Source organism: Trematomus bernacchii, unplaced genomic scaffold (genome assembly GCF_902827165.1).
Source record: "Trematomus bernacchii unplaced genomic scaffold, fTreBer1.1, whole genome shotgun sequence".
Classification (NCBI taxonomy): Eukaryota; Metazoa; Chordata; class Actinopteri; order Perciformes; family Nototheniidae; genus Trematomus; species Trematomus bernacchii.
The window spans coordinates 1499671-1517260 of NW_022987685.1; the positions used below are offsets into that span (position 1 = coordinate 1499671).

At 41.4% G+C, this 17590-nt stretch overlaps 1 protein-coding gene across 3 annotated transcripts in view; it reads left to right on the forward strand.

Annotated features, from left to right (window-relative positions):
- The window catches only part of slc8a4b (solute carrier family 8 member 4b), a 91429-nt gene that overhangs the window by 20502 nt on the left and 53337 nt on the right, over window positions 1-17590 (forward strand). For 2 of the 3 annotated variants that reach the window (XM_034136525.1, XM_034136527.1), the window contains exon 2: window positions 2536-2625. The gene's annotated coding sequence lies outside the window, so the exon portion shown is untranslated. The remainder of the gene's footprint in view (window positions 1-2535; window positions 2626-17590) is intronic. The other variant, XM_034136526.1, reaches the window with a different exon arrangement.

Genomic DNA, 17590 nt, shown 5'->3' on the forward strand with positions numbered 1-17590 from the left:
CATCAGTCCATTTTGTGATTTTTATAACATTTCGATTAATAAAGGAGCCCTAACATGAAGCATGTCTCAAGCAGTTAAAAAAACACAACTCAAAATTGGTTTCAGTCTATTGGTTATCCTTGATATGATACATGTATGTCTTATGTCGTGTGTGTGTGTGTGTGTGTGTGTGTGTGGTGTGTGTGTGTGTGTGTGTGTGTGTGTGTGTGTGTGTGTGTGTGTGTGTGTGTGTGTGTGTGTGTGTGTGTGTGTGTGTGTGTGTGTGTGTGTGACGTGCTTTACAGTGGGTGTAATTATGTGCATTGTCTCTTCAGTTCTTGCCCTCAGTATGCTTTGACCTCTGATCATCAGCCCCATGTGGTTGTCAGAGAGTGTCAACGTGACACTTGATCTACATTAACGGCAAAAACAACTTTAACTACCTTTAGGGTACATCTAGATTGTGTGTATGTATGTACGTACGTATGTATGTGTGTGTGTGTGTTTCAAGGTAAGTGCTTCTCTAATAGGCATTCACGGCTGAATGCCTCGGAGGGAGCTTAAAGGACCCCCAGTCACTCTTTCATATTGTCATGACCGCTAACTGCTATGCACACACACACACACACACACACACACACACACACACACACACACACACACACACACACACACACACACACACACACACACACACACACACACACACACACACACACACACACACACACACACACACACTTCCGTGCACAGTGGACATGTACGAGTGCCATTACCTTCACACAAGTGGAATATTGACATTGAATGGAAGTAAATATGAAGTAGCTTGTAAATTAAATTAAATACTTTCATCCCAAGCTTGACTATATAATTACATACAAACTTCAGGGCCTAATGTTAAATAAGGTGAGGTCACAGCCCAAGTTGTCAGTTTAAATCCTGTGAGAAGCTGGAGTGTGTGCAAAGAGACTACGGCACACACACTGCCCTTGAACATTACACTAAAGTCCTAACTGAGGCGGGCAATGCAGAACTTTGAGTGTAAAGTTGATTAAAAAGTGCAACTGTGCTTAATCAACCTTCCCACATGAAGGTTAAATTAATAAACTGTGACACTTAGATGTAAATGTCCATTTTGTTACCCTATTCTGATTGATAGTACAAAAGTGGGGGAACCAATCTCGAGTTTTAAAGGTTCAAGGCAAATTTCAGTAGATTGGCACACAACCAAACTCCATGTGCGCATTTCGCTTAGGTTTTTCAGTCAGAAATGACAGCATCTTTGCTAAAAAAAAAACAAGATATGTTAGTTGTCAGTGAATCCGGCAGTTGGTTAATGCATACTGTAAGCCTCACACACACAGAAGGTGCATTTCCAGATTTCTGGTGGGGCTGAGCAAGCAAAAAAGTTTTTTGACAGATTTAATACTTGTTTATATTCCAAAAGTGGAGCTGTCTCACCACCATTCACAGTCTTTTTAAATTCACTGTGCTAGTTCCCCCACTTATTAATGCATTTATTTGAAGGGACAAAAATGTAAATCTAACACACATTTAGAAAGCAATTGGATTGAGTATAGACATTGTAATGCCTACTTTTGTCACTGTGTCAAACGGACCATAGGTTTGAGTTTTACGTTTTTCCAACATAGTTTAGTCTCATCATTTCTGGCAGGTGTGCTGAGCAAAAATGGAATTAACGTTGTGGCTCTGCAAGATTTTTTAAATAGCCTGCCTATCACATTTTATGTATCTCAATAAATACATTAATCCGGGATATCGAGACCATAACACTTGAAACAGCACCAATTCTTTTCTAACTGCTGCCCTGTTATTAGGTGAAGAATAGGGACACATATTTGGTTCCTCTTGGATAGATCTTCGGCTGTACAGGAAGTGATGTGCCCTTTTTTTTCTCCTACCCCTGCAACAGTAGTTACATTGGAAATTACGTGTCATTATGAGGATTACAGCCTACAATGATGGAGGAAAATAGTCCCACCTACACAAAACTTTGCAGGAAACAGTGTCACAGTCCCTGGTTAATTAATAGAAAAGTGATTTTTGGAAGTGCCGTGGTTAACAGCAGGACTTTTAACGGTCACCGCTGCCCCATGTTGGGATGTTTACACTCTCTGAAACACCCAGATTTAATATTTCAGAGCCACTAATTTAATGCGGGGCTTGGTGAGGAGCTCCAGAGACTCGCATATTTTACGGTTGGGCAAAGGCAAGAGGAGGCAGGGGAGATTTGTTTGGGAGCTGTGAGAGAAGGACATCTGCATTTTAATTGATTTCAAGCAGGATATTTTTAAATGTATGTGAACATAAATAAATTATTCATGCCTAGGAATATGTGTGTGTATTAGCGGTTGGTGTGGTGTCAGTGGAAGATATTGTAATTACTGTAAATGTTTCTTCTGCGTTTCTATAGAGACTGTGTGTGCATATTCTCAGTGTGTGCTGTAAGTGTCAGAAAATGGGTTTTAAAGGAGGTATTTTGTGGTCTTGTAACATTAATATAACAATGTGTGTGTTTGTGTGTGTGTCCTGCAGCTAAGCCAGATGGTGGAGTCAACTACAAACCACTGAGATCAACTGCTGTGACATCACCTCGCCGCACCGGGCTGCAGACGCAATCTGTATGTGAGTATTTTATCTACGTGTGTGTGTGTGTGTGTGTGTGTGCTGATGGACCAATCAGAAGGTCAGGGTGACTCAGAGACTCACCTGTGTGTTGAGTCTCGATCCAACTTATAGACGCTCTCCTTTCCTGTCTCTCCGGCAGAGTGGTGCTTTCACTCATGGCTGCACACACCCATCGAGCGTGCTCAGCATAATGAACACACACACACACACACACACACACACACACACACACACACACACACACACACACACACACACACACACACACACACACACACACACACACACACACACACACACACACACACACACACACACACACACACACACACAGTTAGACACACGCGGGCAGAGCAGCAGTAATTAACAGCTAACCGCGAGAAGCTATTATCATTACAGGAATGAGGTGGGATCGGACGCTCCCACCTACATAATAGACAATTAGTCCAGCAGAAAACTGTTTTCAGGAATTAAAGCAGCATCGTTGTGCCCTAACATGTTCCCCACACAACATCATTTATTTCTCAAAGGATATACTGAAGAATATTTCTGACACTGGAGACCGCAATGCGAAGTGTTGAGGGGCGTTATTGTTATAATCTGCGGTACAAAGATAGTAGCTGCACCCAATGGCAAGGATTATCTTAAAGTAAAACAAACAAATTCTGTCTTGTTAGAAGATATGTTAATGAAATCAAATGATAACAACACATACAAAGGTGTTCAAACAGTCAAATTGACATTTAACAAAAAGCTATTTCATTTAATGTTTCTGTTCTGTGAGAAGCAATGTAAATGCCTTTAGGAAAAATGACATCTTCTCATCGGATTTGGTTGCATGCGTGCAAATTGCGCCACAAATTTCCACTGGCAGTGTGTTAGAAGTGGATTGTGTGAGCAGTGTGTTCTCCCACAAACAGCTTTCCAGTCTTTTTTGTGTTTATTGATGACATTTAAATGAGATTTTGTGTTTAATACTCTACTTTCCTACAACTTCTTAGAGGTGTGTTAAAAGCAGATCACTTTACTCAACTGATCTAAACGATGGTACACGGCATACCATCTAAGCTTTATTTTGTACCTGTGTTTCCAGAGTTCAGACACAAATTGATTCTTAAGAGAACATCAATTCCAAATTCTATGGCAATCCATCCAATAATTGTTGAAATGTTTTAGTTTTTGACCAATGTTGTTGACTGACCAACCAACTGGCGAAAAATACTAGCTTGGCTAAAAACTATTTTATATTACACATTGTTACAAACTATTGCAAGGCTCTTTCTTTGCTTGATAAGTTAATGTCAAGTATTCCAAAAGTACCTGGAGGTGGTTTAACTTTCTACTGGATTTGCTTTAATACGGTGTGGAAACAGAATCGATTCCATTTTGTCACAGTGTAATGAATAATCTTAGCTGGAGAGCATTTCAAAATTAAACATCCCGAGTGCGGCTGCTATTCAGAGATGAACGCATTAGTCTGCAGACAAATTGGGTGAAATTGCCCCCCCCCCACTTCTCCTGTGTGGACTAATGGAGACACTATGAAGGCTGTGGCCACCCGCCCTGCATGGCTGCAGCTCAAATTGATCCCTGTCTGCACACCGGTCCACTTCACAGATTATATTTGCTTCAAAACATATTGACTTTTTCTTCGCCCATGTATTGTTTTCCATCAGACGGTATTAGAGTAAGAACAATTTGCATATAATGTGGTATTGCGTGCTACATTTCTCCCTTTCATACGTGATTGGAGGCTTTTATGGATTTCATGCAGGATCTAACCAGAGGCTTATGAGTAAAGATTGTGTGTGGTTGTGTGTGTGTATAGGATTTGTATTCCTCCTCAAGGTTAAAATGGAAAACCACACCGTCCATATTAGTCAGGCAATATATCTTCTTTAGCTCCTGCTTCTTTTTCATAGCGGTCCCTCATTTTTCCTGCTCACTGCTTTATTGGATGCTTTCTCCTTCCTTTTGTCGTCAACCACATCGTAAATATAAACTCTCATCTCCCCACTCTCCTCTCCCCTTCCACTCCATCGATTGTGGCTCCCGTTAATTAAGCGAATTTATTTCTAATGAGCCAAACACTGATTAGCTTGTTGCAGTCGTAGAAACAACCTCTTGCGATTCTGCAGACAGACCTTCAAACACCAGGTCAGAATAATCAGACAGCACTCAGAACTCAGTGCACCGCGGTGGATTTGAGCTAAATCACAGTTATAGCTACAGTCTCAAGAGGTTTTGGACCAAATGCCAGGAAAATAGCCTTTCTGCCGCCAACCTTTACCTCACAGACAAAGAGTATCGAGGAGAGGGTTACAGGTTACTGAGAATATGAGATTTATGTTTAGGAAATGTATTTCAGAGACAGTTTTAGTAGTCAGTGTCAGAACAGCAAGCCTCCTGCTGCTCATCCAGTGATGCAACATTCAGCACATCACACAGAGAAAGGTCCTCTCTTAAATTACTTTTGCACACCATTTATGTGTCTTGGGATGGTGCGAAAAAATAAGTGTAGGAAGCACATGGATTGCAGTGCAAATACACTTTCTCGCCAGAGGTTGAAATGGTGTAAATACATCTGTCTCTCCAGTATGCAATACCACTTAAGTGAAGTGACTGGGAAGTTATATCTCCGCAGCCTGGTGGCCCCACAAATAACCTCCATACTGTGTGAATCCACACCTAAAGATTTGTGTCAAATGCGAGGTAGGAATAGTTTGTCATGAGCCGCGCTGTGCCTTAGGGTCATTCTGGCAAAGTGGCAATAGTTGGAATTGAGCGGCACTTCCACAAGAACAAAATGATTCCCAGAAGCATCCAAAATGTATTTATTTAGTAATATGAGTACAAGTGAGCAACAAAGTGTGGATTCTGAAGTTGATGAAACCATTTCAGACGCCTAAGCAAGACGATAAGTAAACAAATGGAAGCCCTACTAAACTTCACTGTGCACCATCTTAAAATATGTCATTTAGTCATTTTAAAACATCCGAAAATGTATATGCGGAGAAGTATTTATTATTTTGAGAATCAAGTTAAAATATCTAGAATAAAGTATAATCACTAACACTAGTAGTTGAAAAGATCAAGTCTATTTTCAACATTTGCATTTTTCTTTACTCGTAAAATGGATTTGCAAGACATACACAATCAGATTTGTAACCAAGCTAACGGCTAAGAGTAAACATCATTGAAAGTGGTTTAGGATCATCTTTAAAGCCAACAGGGGTGTGAAGCAGTATTTGGGTGTAGGAGTCTTATTTAAGTCCTGCACTTCTCTAATCAATGCTCGCACAAGTTGCCGACTAATCCTTCCACTCAGCTCCCCAAACAGTCAATAAAGACAGAGTGCAGAGAATACCACTTCAAATGTGGTGATACCAGAGACGAGTTAAAATCATTTATCATTGGAGGAGGAATCAGGAGAATTCATGTGAAACATCGCCATGTCCTCGGTCTAGTTTCATCAGGGTGTGTGGTAGGTGTGTGTGACCTTGAAGTAACGAGGTCCCTTCAGCTGTTGATTGCCAGGCCTGTCTGGTGTCGCTGCTGGTGATGCTGTGAATTGATTCTGTGCCAGGCCTCGAAAATGTCCGCCCCCCCCCCCCCCCCCCCCCCCCATCCACATCTAAATCTTTCTCCCTCTGGCTTTTTGTGCCCTCTTTCTTTTGATGCCTCCCTCTCTGTCTTTGTCTCTTTCTTCCCGGCCTCGCAGTCTGTCCTCCAACTGGATTTAACTGCCAACCTCGCTTATCTGTGGTTAAGCCTGTGCTACTGTGTGTGTGTGTGTGTGTGTGTGTGTGTGTGTGTGTGTGTGTGTGTGTGTGTGTGTGTGTGTGTGTGTGTGTGTGTGTGTGTGTGTGTGTGTGTGTGTGTGTGTGTGTGTGTGTGTGTGTGTGCTACTGCGCTAATTGTACCTGTTATAACTCTTGCCAACCTCATTGCTCAGCTGTCCCAGTCATTACTGCAGTGACAGTGAAGGTCTATTCACATTGATTTTCATTTTACAGCCTTTGTGTGTGTGCATGGGAGGAAGATATAAACTGTGCGTGTGTGTGTGAGTAGTGTGGGGACATAAATCAGTTTTTATAAAGTCACATTGTGGACTTTCTTTTGGGGACAAAATGCAAGTCCCAATGACGTTATCACAACATTTAAGGGTTACAAATGAAGGTTATGGTTAGGAACAGGCAAATAGGCTTTTACACCTCTTCTTTTTATAATATTTCAAATGTCAATATGTTTTATGTCATGAATACTTTCACACAGAACATGAATATAACACGGCAATGTCATTTTTTCTGGGAACGAGTAAAAGCTTTCGCACCGGAAATAATGGCAACAACCAAGAATACAATATATATTCAATATGTTTACAATATAAATAAAGTAAAGATAGAATAAAAATAAGCTATGACATGTCTAGCATGCCGTGGCTCGCTAGCACGTTAGCAACAAGTTACATTACGCAAGCCCTGAATTAATTTAATTCAAGAGGCACTAGACCTAAACACAGTGGCTTATATACGGCAAACTCTTTTTTTTTCATAATAAAAGCTCTATGTTCACAGTAGAGTATTTAACATTTCCTCTCTTTTCTTTTGGCAAGCCTCAGGTTTGTAACGGCCTTTAATGTCAGGGTAATTCTCCAGGAAAAGTCCATGTTATGTCCTCTAAAGTGATGGAAACATGACAGTGTGTGTGTGTCTGTGTGTGTGTAACAGCCTTAGCCAACTCGCGGTAGTTCATCCTGGCAGGAACACAGACTATTCTCTCTCTCATTATGGCAGGAAAGGTGCATTCCAACTTCTTCACACTGTTCAACCAGTGTAATTGTCTATGCAACCATACACAAATTTGAGCCCCCTCTCCTCTGATTGTGATTTCCCACAGTTCATATGCCCTCCCACTCACACACCCACTCACACTCTCACACACAGGAACAGAGCCACCCTCCCACTCACAATTACAGCTTGGACGCATTCACTGTTTTTATTAGCAGGTCCGGGCAGATTGCGAGCACAGATGCATCTCTTGGATCTTGGTAACTGGGAGATTTTCTAAGAAAGATGGTGACAACAAATCATTTTCAACAGATTTCCTGATACAGGAATTGGATCTTAACACCACAACTCAAATTTTAAATGTCAATTTGACCTTTTAATACCAAAAAAGATCCCCACACATGTTTATTTTCTCGATACATCAGGAAATGTTAACATGTTTGCTGCAGCTTGTTATTGTAATCTCCACTTAACAGTTTAATTTATGAGGAAAACCCTCTTATCTAATTGATTTAGTTAATGAATAATCCCTGTGAATAAACTGCCACCATTGCTGTGGTTTCTACCATCTGACTGACACACACGCACAGCATCACCCACTCATTTCATACTCAAAATGATAATACAATTCTCATCACATTAATGCCACAGCACAGGGCTTCTCCACTCTCTGCTCTCCTCTCTCAATCTGTTCTCCTCTTCTGTTCAATCGTATCTTCTTTTATTGAACAATAACACTGTGTGACGAGTTTTCTCCTTTTACACTCAATATTAGCGCTGTCCGACTGTTTAGCATCAGTGCAAACATATTGTACATGGTATCACACTGCAGCTGGAAATGCACGTGTGTCACAAACCTATCGATTACCAGAAAAGCTGCTGATTAATTTCCTTTCATTTAATTAATTTGAACTTGTTTTGTCTCTTTTTTAGTGATAAAAACTTGTTTGTTTTCAAACATGTGCAAACTCTTCTCTGGATAGGGTTCTGTGGAACTTCACCGGAAATGATTTATATAAATACCCAGCAAATGGCCCTTGTATCTACTGTTAGTTGATTTCTGTCTCTCGAGTCATTTTATATGTTTTTGTAAACTGTTCCAGCTAATGAGCACTTGTTGCCATTTTGCATCTTTGAATGCATTTATGAATGATTGCATTTTTCTTCTTGCTTGTTTTGCATCATTTTCCGGAGTGGATAGCTTTATTGTCCATTAGATTTGCATTCAAATGTACAGTCTGATTGTGGTTTTGTAGGTGTTTTCTGTCCCTTTAGAGTCATTTTATTTTTGTTGGGGTTACAGCTTTTGCAAATGTGCTTGTTTGTTCCCATTTTGCATCTTTGGGTGCATTTGCATTTTTCTGTTGTCTGTTTGCATCATTTTCTGATTCACATTTGGAATACTTTATTGTCCATTAGATCTGAATGAAATGTGTCCGTGGCCCTTTTGCATCTCTTTGTGTTGGTTTTGTGTCTTTTTCTGTGACATTGCGCCTGCTGCCTGTTCCCAAATCCATCCAAGTGTCACAAAGAGTGAAAGAGAAAGGGAAGAAAATAGAAACAGTTCATATAGAAACTGACAGCATGAGAGTGTGGAAAATGGCTGGCTTAGAGGACATGATTGTTCCTCTGCTGTTACCGCGGTGACTAATTGGATACTAAACTTATTACAGTATAGCATGAAGAGTGTGAGCGACTCTAGAAGAGTGTGAACATGTAAAGACAAGAGTGTGTTCAAAGGACTTGTGTTTGTGTGACAAGTGAAGGAATGAAGTGACAGGTATACTGTGTGAGTGCTTACTCCATCAGTCAGGGATATAAGAGAGAGATCAGGAAGGATTAATGCAGCTTCCCATTATAGTGCGTGTGTTTGTATTCTCTCCCACTTTCCTCTCTTTTTCTCCCTCCATTCTCCCCCTCCCATATAAGAGCAAATGGCCTCTGTCCTTTTCTCTTTCCTTTAAGCTCTCAGTGACAAGGGGATTTTCTTAACCTCTTTATTAAGATTGCTGTTATTTGTCTTTCTAGAGACAAGGCAGGAGAGAGGGATGGATGGATGGAGGGAGACAGGATTGGATAAAACAGGCAGAAAAACAAGGGAGCGAGTGAGAACAAAAGAGGTTTGATAGGGCATCATGTGCAGAGAGATGTGAGTTAGAGGATAATTTAAAATAAGGGAATATGTGGAAATAGGAGAGGGAGAGGAGAGAGCGAACACAAATGGGGGAGAGATTGTTCAGGGAAGAGAAATTGACATCATCCATCTAAAACAAGGAGGAATGAAATAACATCCTCACACACACACACACACACACACACACACACACACACACACACACACACACACACACACACACACACTGTATATGCATGCTCATCACTGCAAACAGCTTCTTTTGAGTTATTATCGATGCACTCTTTCCCTGAGAAAAGTATTCCACCTAATCAATTTCTATCTCCAGAGCTATTTCATTTTCACGCCTGAAACACACCCCTTTCAAAAAAGAACTTTGCAAGCATACACAAACACACTCTCACACACACACACACACACACACACACACACACACACACACACACACACACACAGCCACAACACACAGCCAGCGTCATAATATCATGCATCATCTTCTCTTGTGTTAATGTCACAGCCCATTAAAACCCTTTTAACCCCGTTTGGCTGATGTCCTCGCCCACACACACTCTCACATGTTCGTGCTGCACGCTGACGGAGGGACAGAAAGAAGGGAAAGTGAGGAGTTTGGCTGCGGGTTTATTCGACAAAAGAGCACATTTCAGCACTTAAAAGGAGAGATTCCCTCAGATAAAACACATTAAAACACAGACACAATTAAGGGAACGTTTTATTGCTTCAGGCAGGATAATATTAACCTACATTGACTCGATACCCTGTGGTGAGATTTATATGCAATTGAAGGAGCCAGTCTCCTCTGGGGCCAGAGAACAGCAAGACTACTTTACTCTGAACTTCACTTCACCTTCTGTTCCCTAAATTATGCTGAGGCAGATGAATTGTCTTCCACATGACAGAAACAGGAAGTGTTCTCAAATTAAGAGGAGGTGTTTGAGGATGGAAGATAAAGAAAGAGAAGGAATAAGATTTTGATTAAAGCTCTGGGATTATACATTATACTTGCTATCAGTCTTAACCTTTGTGACCTTGAGAGTCTTGATCTGACTTACTTACCCTGCACACTTTATGCTTTGTCAGAAATGAATGATTGTATATCTGTGTGTGAGTTTGTGTTTGTCTTCAAAGTGATGGATGAGCTCGCTAGCAGATCGATGATGAGCACAGTCCTGTAGGCAGAAACATTGAGTGACCGCCAGGATATAGACCACACACTCACACACACACACACACTGCTGACAGGCTGCAAATGTTGAACTCAGTATTGTTGTTGGTTTCCACTGAGCGTCAATGATGCCAATGCATAGAAGCCTTCAACCGGCAGTCAATGTAACTGCCATTGCAAAACAAAGTCTGATTGTATAGAAGTCTATGAGAAAATGATCCTACATCCTACTAGATTTATTACCCTTAAAAAACATTGTCATGATGCGTTTATGGTCCTAATCTGTCGTTTTAAAGTGGCCCTACCATACTTTTGAGGGTTTTCTATTCCCTGTAGTGTGTTATATAGGTTTTTGTGCATGTAAATGGTTTGCAAATGCTAAAAACCCAAAGTTCAATCCAGAGAGAGTTTCTCTCCCACACACCTGAAATGTCTCCATTAGACTCCTTTGTTTACTTCCACAACATAGTGACATCACAATGTAACACTCTTCTATAGGCTAGCACTCCAACAAATTGTACGTGATAGGCTAAGGGGCCAGCTAACCAATCAGAGCAGGCTGGGCTCTGGTTTCAGACAGAGGGTGAAAAGAGGCCTTTTTGAACATTAAAGTATGGAGACAGGTCACAGTATAAGCACAAAAGCAAATAAGCATAACAGGGCCCCTTTAAGTCTTGTTGAGGACCGCACGATGTTCAGTTAGTAAATGATCGTACCATTTAAAGTAAAATAGCCAATAATGCAGTGTATGGTTTACGCCGGGGCTCTTTCTCCAGTTGCATTTACTATGAATTTGGAATATCAAATGTATATTTGTTGAGACCCAACTCAAAGAAGAAAAAGAAAGAATGGAGAGTAAGGAGCAGGTGCATCATTAGGTGTTCAGATTTGTGTTTCGTTAATGTCTCACAGGAATGATGCAGTGAATGAAGTGGACAGCTGTCAGTCTCTCTGCAGATTGCAGTCACTATCCTCCTCAGATCTGGACATGCACACACACACTCCACAAACTGGAGGCTTACTGATGCGTGTGCAGCACTCGTTTACATGTGACAGCCAGGCTGCATCCCTCATGTCTTTCTTTTTCGTTCCACTGGGCTGCGTTTGCCATCGCCTTAAATCTGCAGCGAGCTCCAGAGTATGGGCAGCACTTTGCAGCACTCTCTAACATGCTTGGACAGCTGTATCCACGGCCCAGTGGGGCGCGTTTGCTATGGCCCTTAAATCTGCCTAATTACGCATCTCATCAGCTTTTCAGCCGCTCGATAGCTGTAATCCCCGAGCTGCAAACACTCATGCTCTGCCTCTCCCTCCACATCTTTCTTATCTCTTTGCATCTCCTCCTTGCGTTTCTTGGATTTTATCTCTGCACTTTGATCCTTTTTTCGCACTACCTTTCCTTTCTTCTCCTCCACTCCCCCCTCCTTCATCCTGTCTTTCTCTGTGGCGTCATCCTCCTCTCTCCATCCCTCCTCTAATCTTGTCCTATACCCAAGTAACCAAGCTCTCTGAGCTACCAGAGGCAGCCAGTACCACTGCTCCCCCCTCCCACAATAACGGCTCCCTCATGTGTTTGCCTCGCCGCCTCATTGCCTCCCTCCTCCGCTTCTACTCCCTTCACCACTTTTCCTCCTTCCTCCCTCCTTCGAGCCTGGAGCTTCCACGGCTGCAGCCAAAGATCAGTCATGCATGCACATCCACATCCACACACACACAACCATGCACACCCTGCAAACTGTCACACACAGCACAACACCAGCAAAAGTTGCAGGGAACAGTACACACACACGCACGCACGCACACACACACACACACACACACACACACACACACACACACACACACACACACACACACACACACACACACACACACACACACACACACACACACAACACACTGTGAATTCACAGTTAGAAGGGGAAGACCTACATGAGCAGAGTCTCAGGATACACTGACATATATTAGGAGACAATTGCATAACCAAGGATCATTCAAATGCTCTCGAACTCCACTTTCAGTGCTGCTCATTGGGAATAAAACCTCCAAATGTCATCTTGGTGCTGCACTCCAGTCGCCAAGTGGTGCTACATCGAGAAATCAGACAGAGACCCCGTAAAAGCATAAAGCATAAAGGGCACATAACAATGCTATAAAACAAATAATTTGAAAGAAATGAGAAACTATACGTGTTCCACAGAGAGAATATAAATCCAACCACCAGTGTGAAATATCCTTATATAAAGGGCAATACAAAAACCAAAACACTTCCTACGTCTTTGTATTTCACACTTTCCTCAGGGAGTTTACTCAGGTGATTTGCACTGAAAACAGTCATATGATCGCACTTATCTTATTCCAGTTTCACAGTATTAGGTCATGGGACTTGTTATAGCAGTGTGAGAAGAAGGGTGGATGGAGAAAAAAAGAGGAAGGGGCGGGCTGGCCTAATGCTAGCTGAGACCATGAAGATGCAATGAATCAAATGACATTAGCCCTATGTACTGTCTGTCTGTCTGTCTGTCTTTCTGTGTGTGTGTGTGTGTGTGTGTGTGTGTGTGTGTGTGTGTGTGTGTGTGTGTGTGTGTGTGTGTGTGTGTGTGTGTGTGTGTGTGTGTGTGTGTGTGTGTGTGTGTGTGTGTGTGTGTGTGTGTGTGACGTGCTTTACAGTGGGTGTGATTATGTGCATTGTCTGCCTTCATCGCATCCTTCATGCTGGCCCTCTGGCACATGCTGTACTTAACATTTTCCAAATTCAATTGTGACGCAGGCATTGTTGTTCCGGTTTAATCAGCTACCGTTTCCCAAGGCAGATTATTTCTTTTTGGTCATTACTTTTGTATTGTTGTCTTTTCCTCTGTCGCATATTGCATTTAGATAGGAGATTATCTCCATTATTCCCAGGGCTGTAACGTAATAATCCTCAATACGGTAGATTTCAGTTCTGGGAAATGTGGCCACACCTGTGGTGTTATCGGCATATTTGACTAAACGTGAAACACAAGAGCAACAGGTTACCACTTCTAATGTGAGACAGCAGGTAATATTCTCTTTGCATTTGCAGTACAGTAGCTAAATACTGCAAAAAAAGTGACGCAGTGAATCTGTATGTACTACATATTTTCCTGTGAATCGACTCTGCATGTCACAACAATTTATATCCATTGAGGCTTTAAGAAAATATCAATATATTTTTTTAACAGTTATTTGAAGACATGGTGCAATTTTTTCAAGACAGTAAAAATCAACTTTTTTTCTCTAGTTTCCTTTCCTTCCTATCCCATACCATACATTTCCTTTCCTTTCCTTTCCTTTCCTTTCCTTCCTATCCCATTTACTTTCCTCTCCTCCTCTTGCTCATTATCCACTTGTTTTATCAATGTCTTCCAACCTTTCTCCTACGAAGTTGCGTAAACATGCATCATCCAATCATCAAATGATCTGCCTCCATTCTCACACATGCACCCCCACACACACACACACACACACACACACACACACACACACACACACACACACACACACACACACACACACACACACACACACACACACACTGTGAACACCTGTTGGCCTGATTAAAAGCAGGTGTGCATTTTTGTGAGTTTGTCAATGATTAGTTCATTATGTGCGTTCGGATGTGCACATGCAACTGAATTTACACAGACATCACACTCAGTTTGAGAAAAGTCAGGACAGGTCATGGTGTGTGTGAGATCTGTCTGTATGATTCATGTTCTACGAGAAGAAAGCCTTGGGGAAATAAGACAGACACACACACACACACACACACACACACACACACACACACACACACACACACACACACACACACACACACACACACACATGCACAGAAGGTTACAGGAAGTCAGTTCTAGCTCTGGACTGGTATCATTGTTTGTTTAAAGTTTTGTTTTAAACATATATTTGGCATAAATGTCGCACTTTTGACCCCTTTACTGTGTGCTTCGGTTAATCCTGATGTCACTGCTGCCAAACATCAAAGTGTGCAGCGCTGTTCAAGTATAGAAAGGAAAGGATAAAAGCATTTATGCTATTCAGTACAGTTAGAAATCCTACTTAACTTCATTACAATGTATCTGTGTAGCACCCTCTAATATTTTGCAGCTTTCACATTTTGTATTGATTTGCTCTTTTTGTCATGCAGCCTTGCACTTTTTTATTGAGTCAGGTCTAAAAATGTAAAGTTGTCTTGACTCAGCTCAAGTAAAGGTTAATAGCTTTTTAAATGCATCAATAGAAAATAAAATACCTTGACACAAAAATGTGCTACTACGCTAACATTCAGTACCACTGCATATTTAACCAGAGACATTTCATAACTCTATTAACAACCCTGCTTCATTTGTATTATCTTTGCAGGACTATATATGTGACAGATATAACATTAGACATTAAGAGCGATGAGTTTGGACGGAGGTGTGAAAGATGGAGCGAGCAGAGGATATGGAGAGGTGCTTAAGACGTGAAGTGATGAGTGAGTGTGTGTTGACGAAGAGAGAGACAAGAGACGGCAGGACATTTACTGACTCAGCATGAAATACATAGAGATGGACAACATGGGTAGGATTGAGGGAGAAAGACCAGTCCACACTCTGTATTGGTCCAATCAGGACTTGAACCGGCAACCCTTCAATTCCCAAGCCAAGTCCCAAGATCATTTTAAGCATAATGTTTGTCTCACATATGAGTTTAAGACTGCAATCCTTAACACACTTACATTAATGAATATCTTGCCCATTGTTTTTTAGATGAATCGTTGATTTGGTTTATAAAATGTCAGAAAAGGTTTCTGAAAGTCCAAGTATTTCCTTAAATATCTTGCTTTTTCAGTCAGAAACCCATATATTTTCACTTTAACACAATATAATACAGAGAAGAGTAATACTTATTGATATTTGAGAGGCTAAAAACAGCACATTTGGCAGTGAAATGGCTTCAACATTAAGTCGTAATATAGTCAATTCGTCGACTAATAATTGCAGCTCTTGTCGAGTTTGCACAGTTCAGTGATGATTATGTAAATGCAATTGAAAAAACTGTTTTCTTACAGTTGAGCTAATTCAAGTTGCATTGTGGGTAATGTAGGCACACAAAGAACAAGAAGGCCTGGATTAGGACAGAAAATGTCTGCGTCAATTCTGATTCTTTTTGAACGTTCCAATAAGGATTTAATTTGAAACCTGTTATATTACATAACCTTTAATCAGTATGAGCTGAAATGTTATAGCTATCTCTGATACAGGAGCTTAGTCTAAAAAAGAAAAAAGGAAGGAAATGAAGGAGCGAGAGGTAGTGGAGGGTTGCAGTAGTGGGACGGCGGCGGTGGAGAGGAGCGAGTGGAGGATTGAAGTGACAGGTTGTTGTCAGAGCAGCTAGACCCTGGAAGATAGATGAAGACAGGGTCACAGCTCCCCGCTGAAGTCACGACAGATGATTAACTGTGTGCTGGTGTGTGTGCTGGTGTGTGTGCGTTTCTGTGAGGACCGGGTCAGCGCTTTTTTCGCCCAAGGCCGGCTACCCCTGAGTGTGGAGTGTGCGTGTGAGAGTATTCGAGTACAAGGTCAGCAACTTGAGCCCTACAAAGCTGACTGACACTGTTGTGTATTGGTCATTGTGTTATGTGACATGCGTTCATGGGCGTCGCAACCATTATATGAGGGTGGGACAAGTCCCCCCCACTTTTTCAAATGATTAGTTTGGACCCCCCCACTTTTACTATGCGGAAAGTCCGTGAATCGGTCTATCCACTCGCCGCTCTTTGCAGAGCGCTGCAGTGCTTCACTATCAAATGAAATCCATTCCACTTGCTTATTGAGAGAATGCCCAAATCAATGAAACTCCGTACCATGTTTTCACTGCTACTTTGTACCAAGGCAGATTCTCACATAGCGCGCGCATGTTCAAGGAGTGATGTCATAGTTGGACAGCTCAGATTCTGTTGTATGAAGGATGCCGGTAGTGGAGGTAAGGCACACACACCAAATGTTCAGGAAATGGTTAATACAGCGAAAATCAAAGCTGACTATCTCTTGGTTTGATATGTTTTCTCCCCCAGACAACATGGACATAAGAACATTTTTTGCAAAGAAGAGGAAAGTAAGTCATCAGCTGGTAGCAGTTAATCAGTTAACACTGTTAACTTAACAGTGATGGCGGTGGTGGCGGAAAATGCGTCTCACTTCTGGAGAGGAGTTTCGTCTTTATGTCATGATAGAGAAATACAAATACTGAATAGTTTAGATAAGAAAAGGCATCGAAATGCCAGGTTACTAGTATTTATCATGTAAACAGGGAACATGAATAACCCGATCTCTCTGCTCATGTAAACACATCATAACCGGGATAATACTCTTAAACGGCTTACTGATGTCCATGTACAGTAGAGACGCAGTCAGTGTGTTTTACTGGAGCCTCAGTTCGATACGAGATTATTTTCTGAGTTCTTTAACTTAGGTACTCTCTCTCAAATGGTAATGTGCATTATGTTTTAATTATACTTCTTATCATTCAGAAGCTTTTTGTGTGTGTTTATGTTTTACTGAGTGCTTATAGGCTATTTCCATCCCAGTATTCAGTTAACTATTTATTTTCTGTGCACATTACATAGACTAGCTAATATTCTACCTACTGCTTGGGACTTTGAGTCTTCAAAATGTCCAATGTCACAGACTGGGACTTACTTTAGAGTCAGTTGTATTTACATTCAGTATGACTTGTTATGATTCAATGTGAAAGAGTATACTGCTCAATAAATAATGATCACTTCACCACCTCTCTTGACATCTAGGCACTTGAGAGTGAGTCAGAGGCAGAATACAGGGACAGTGG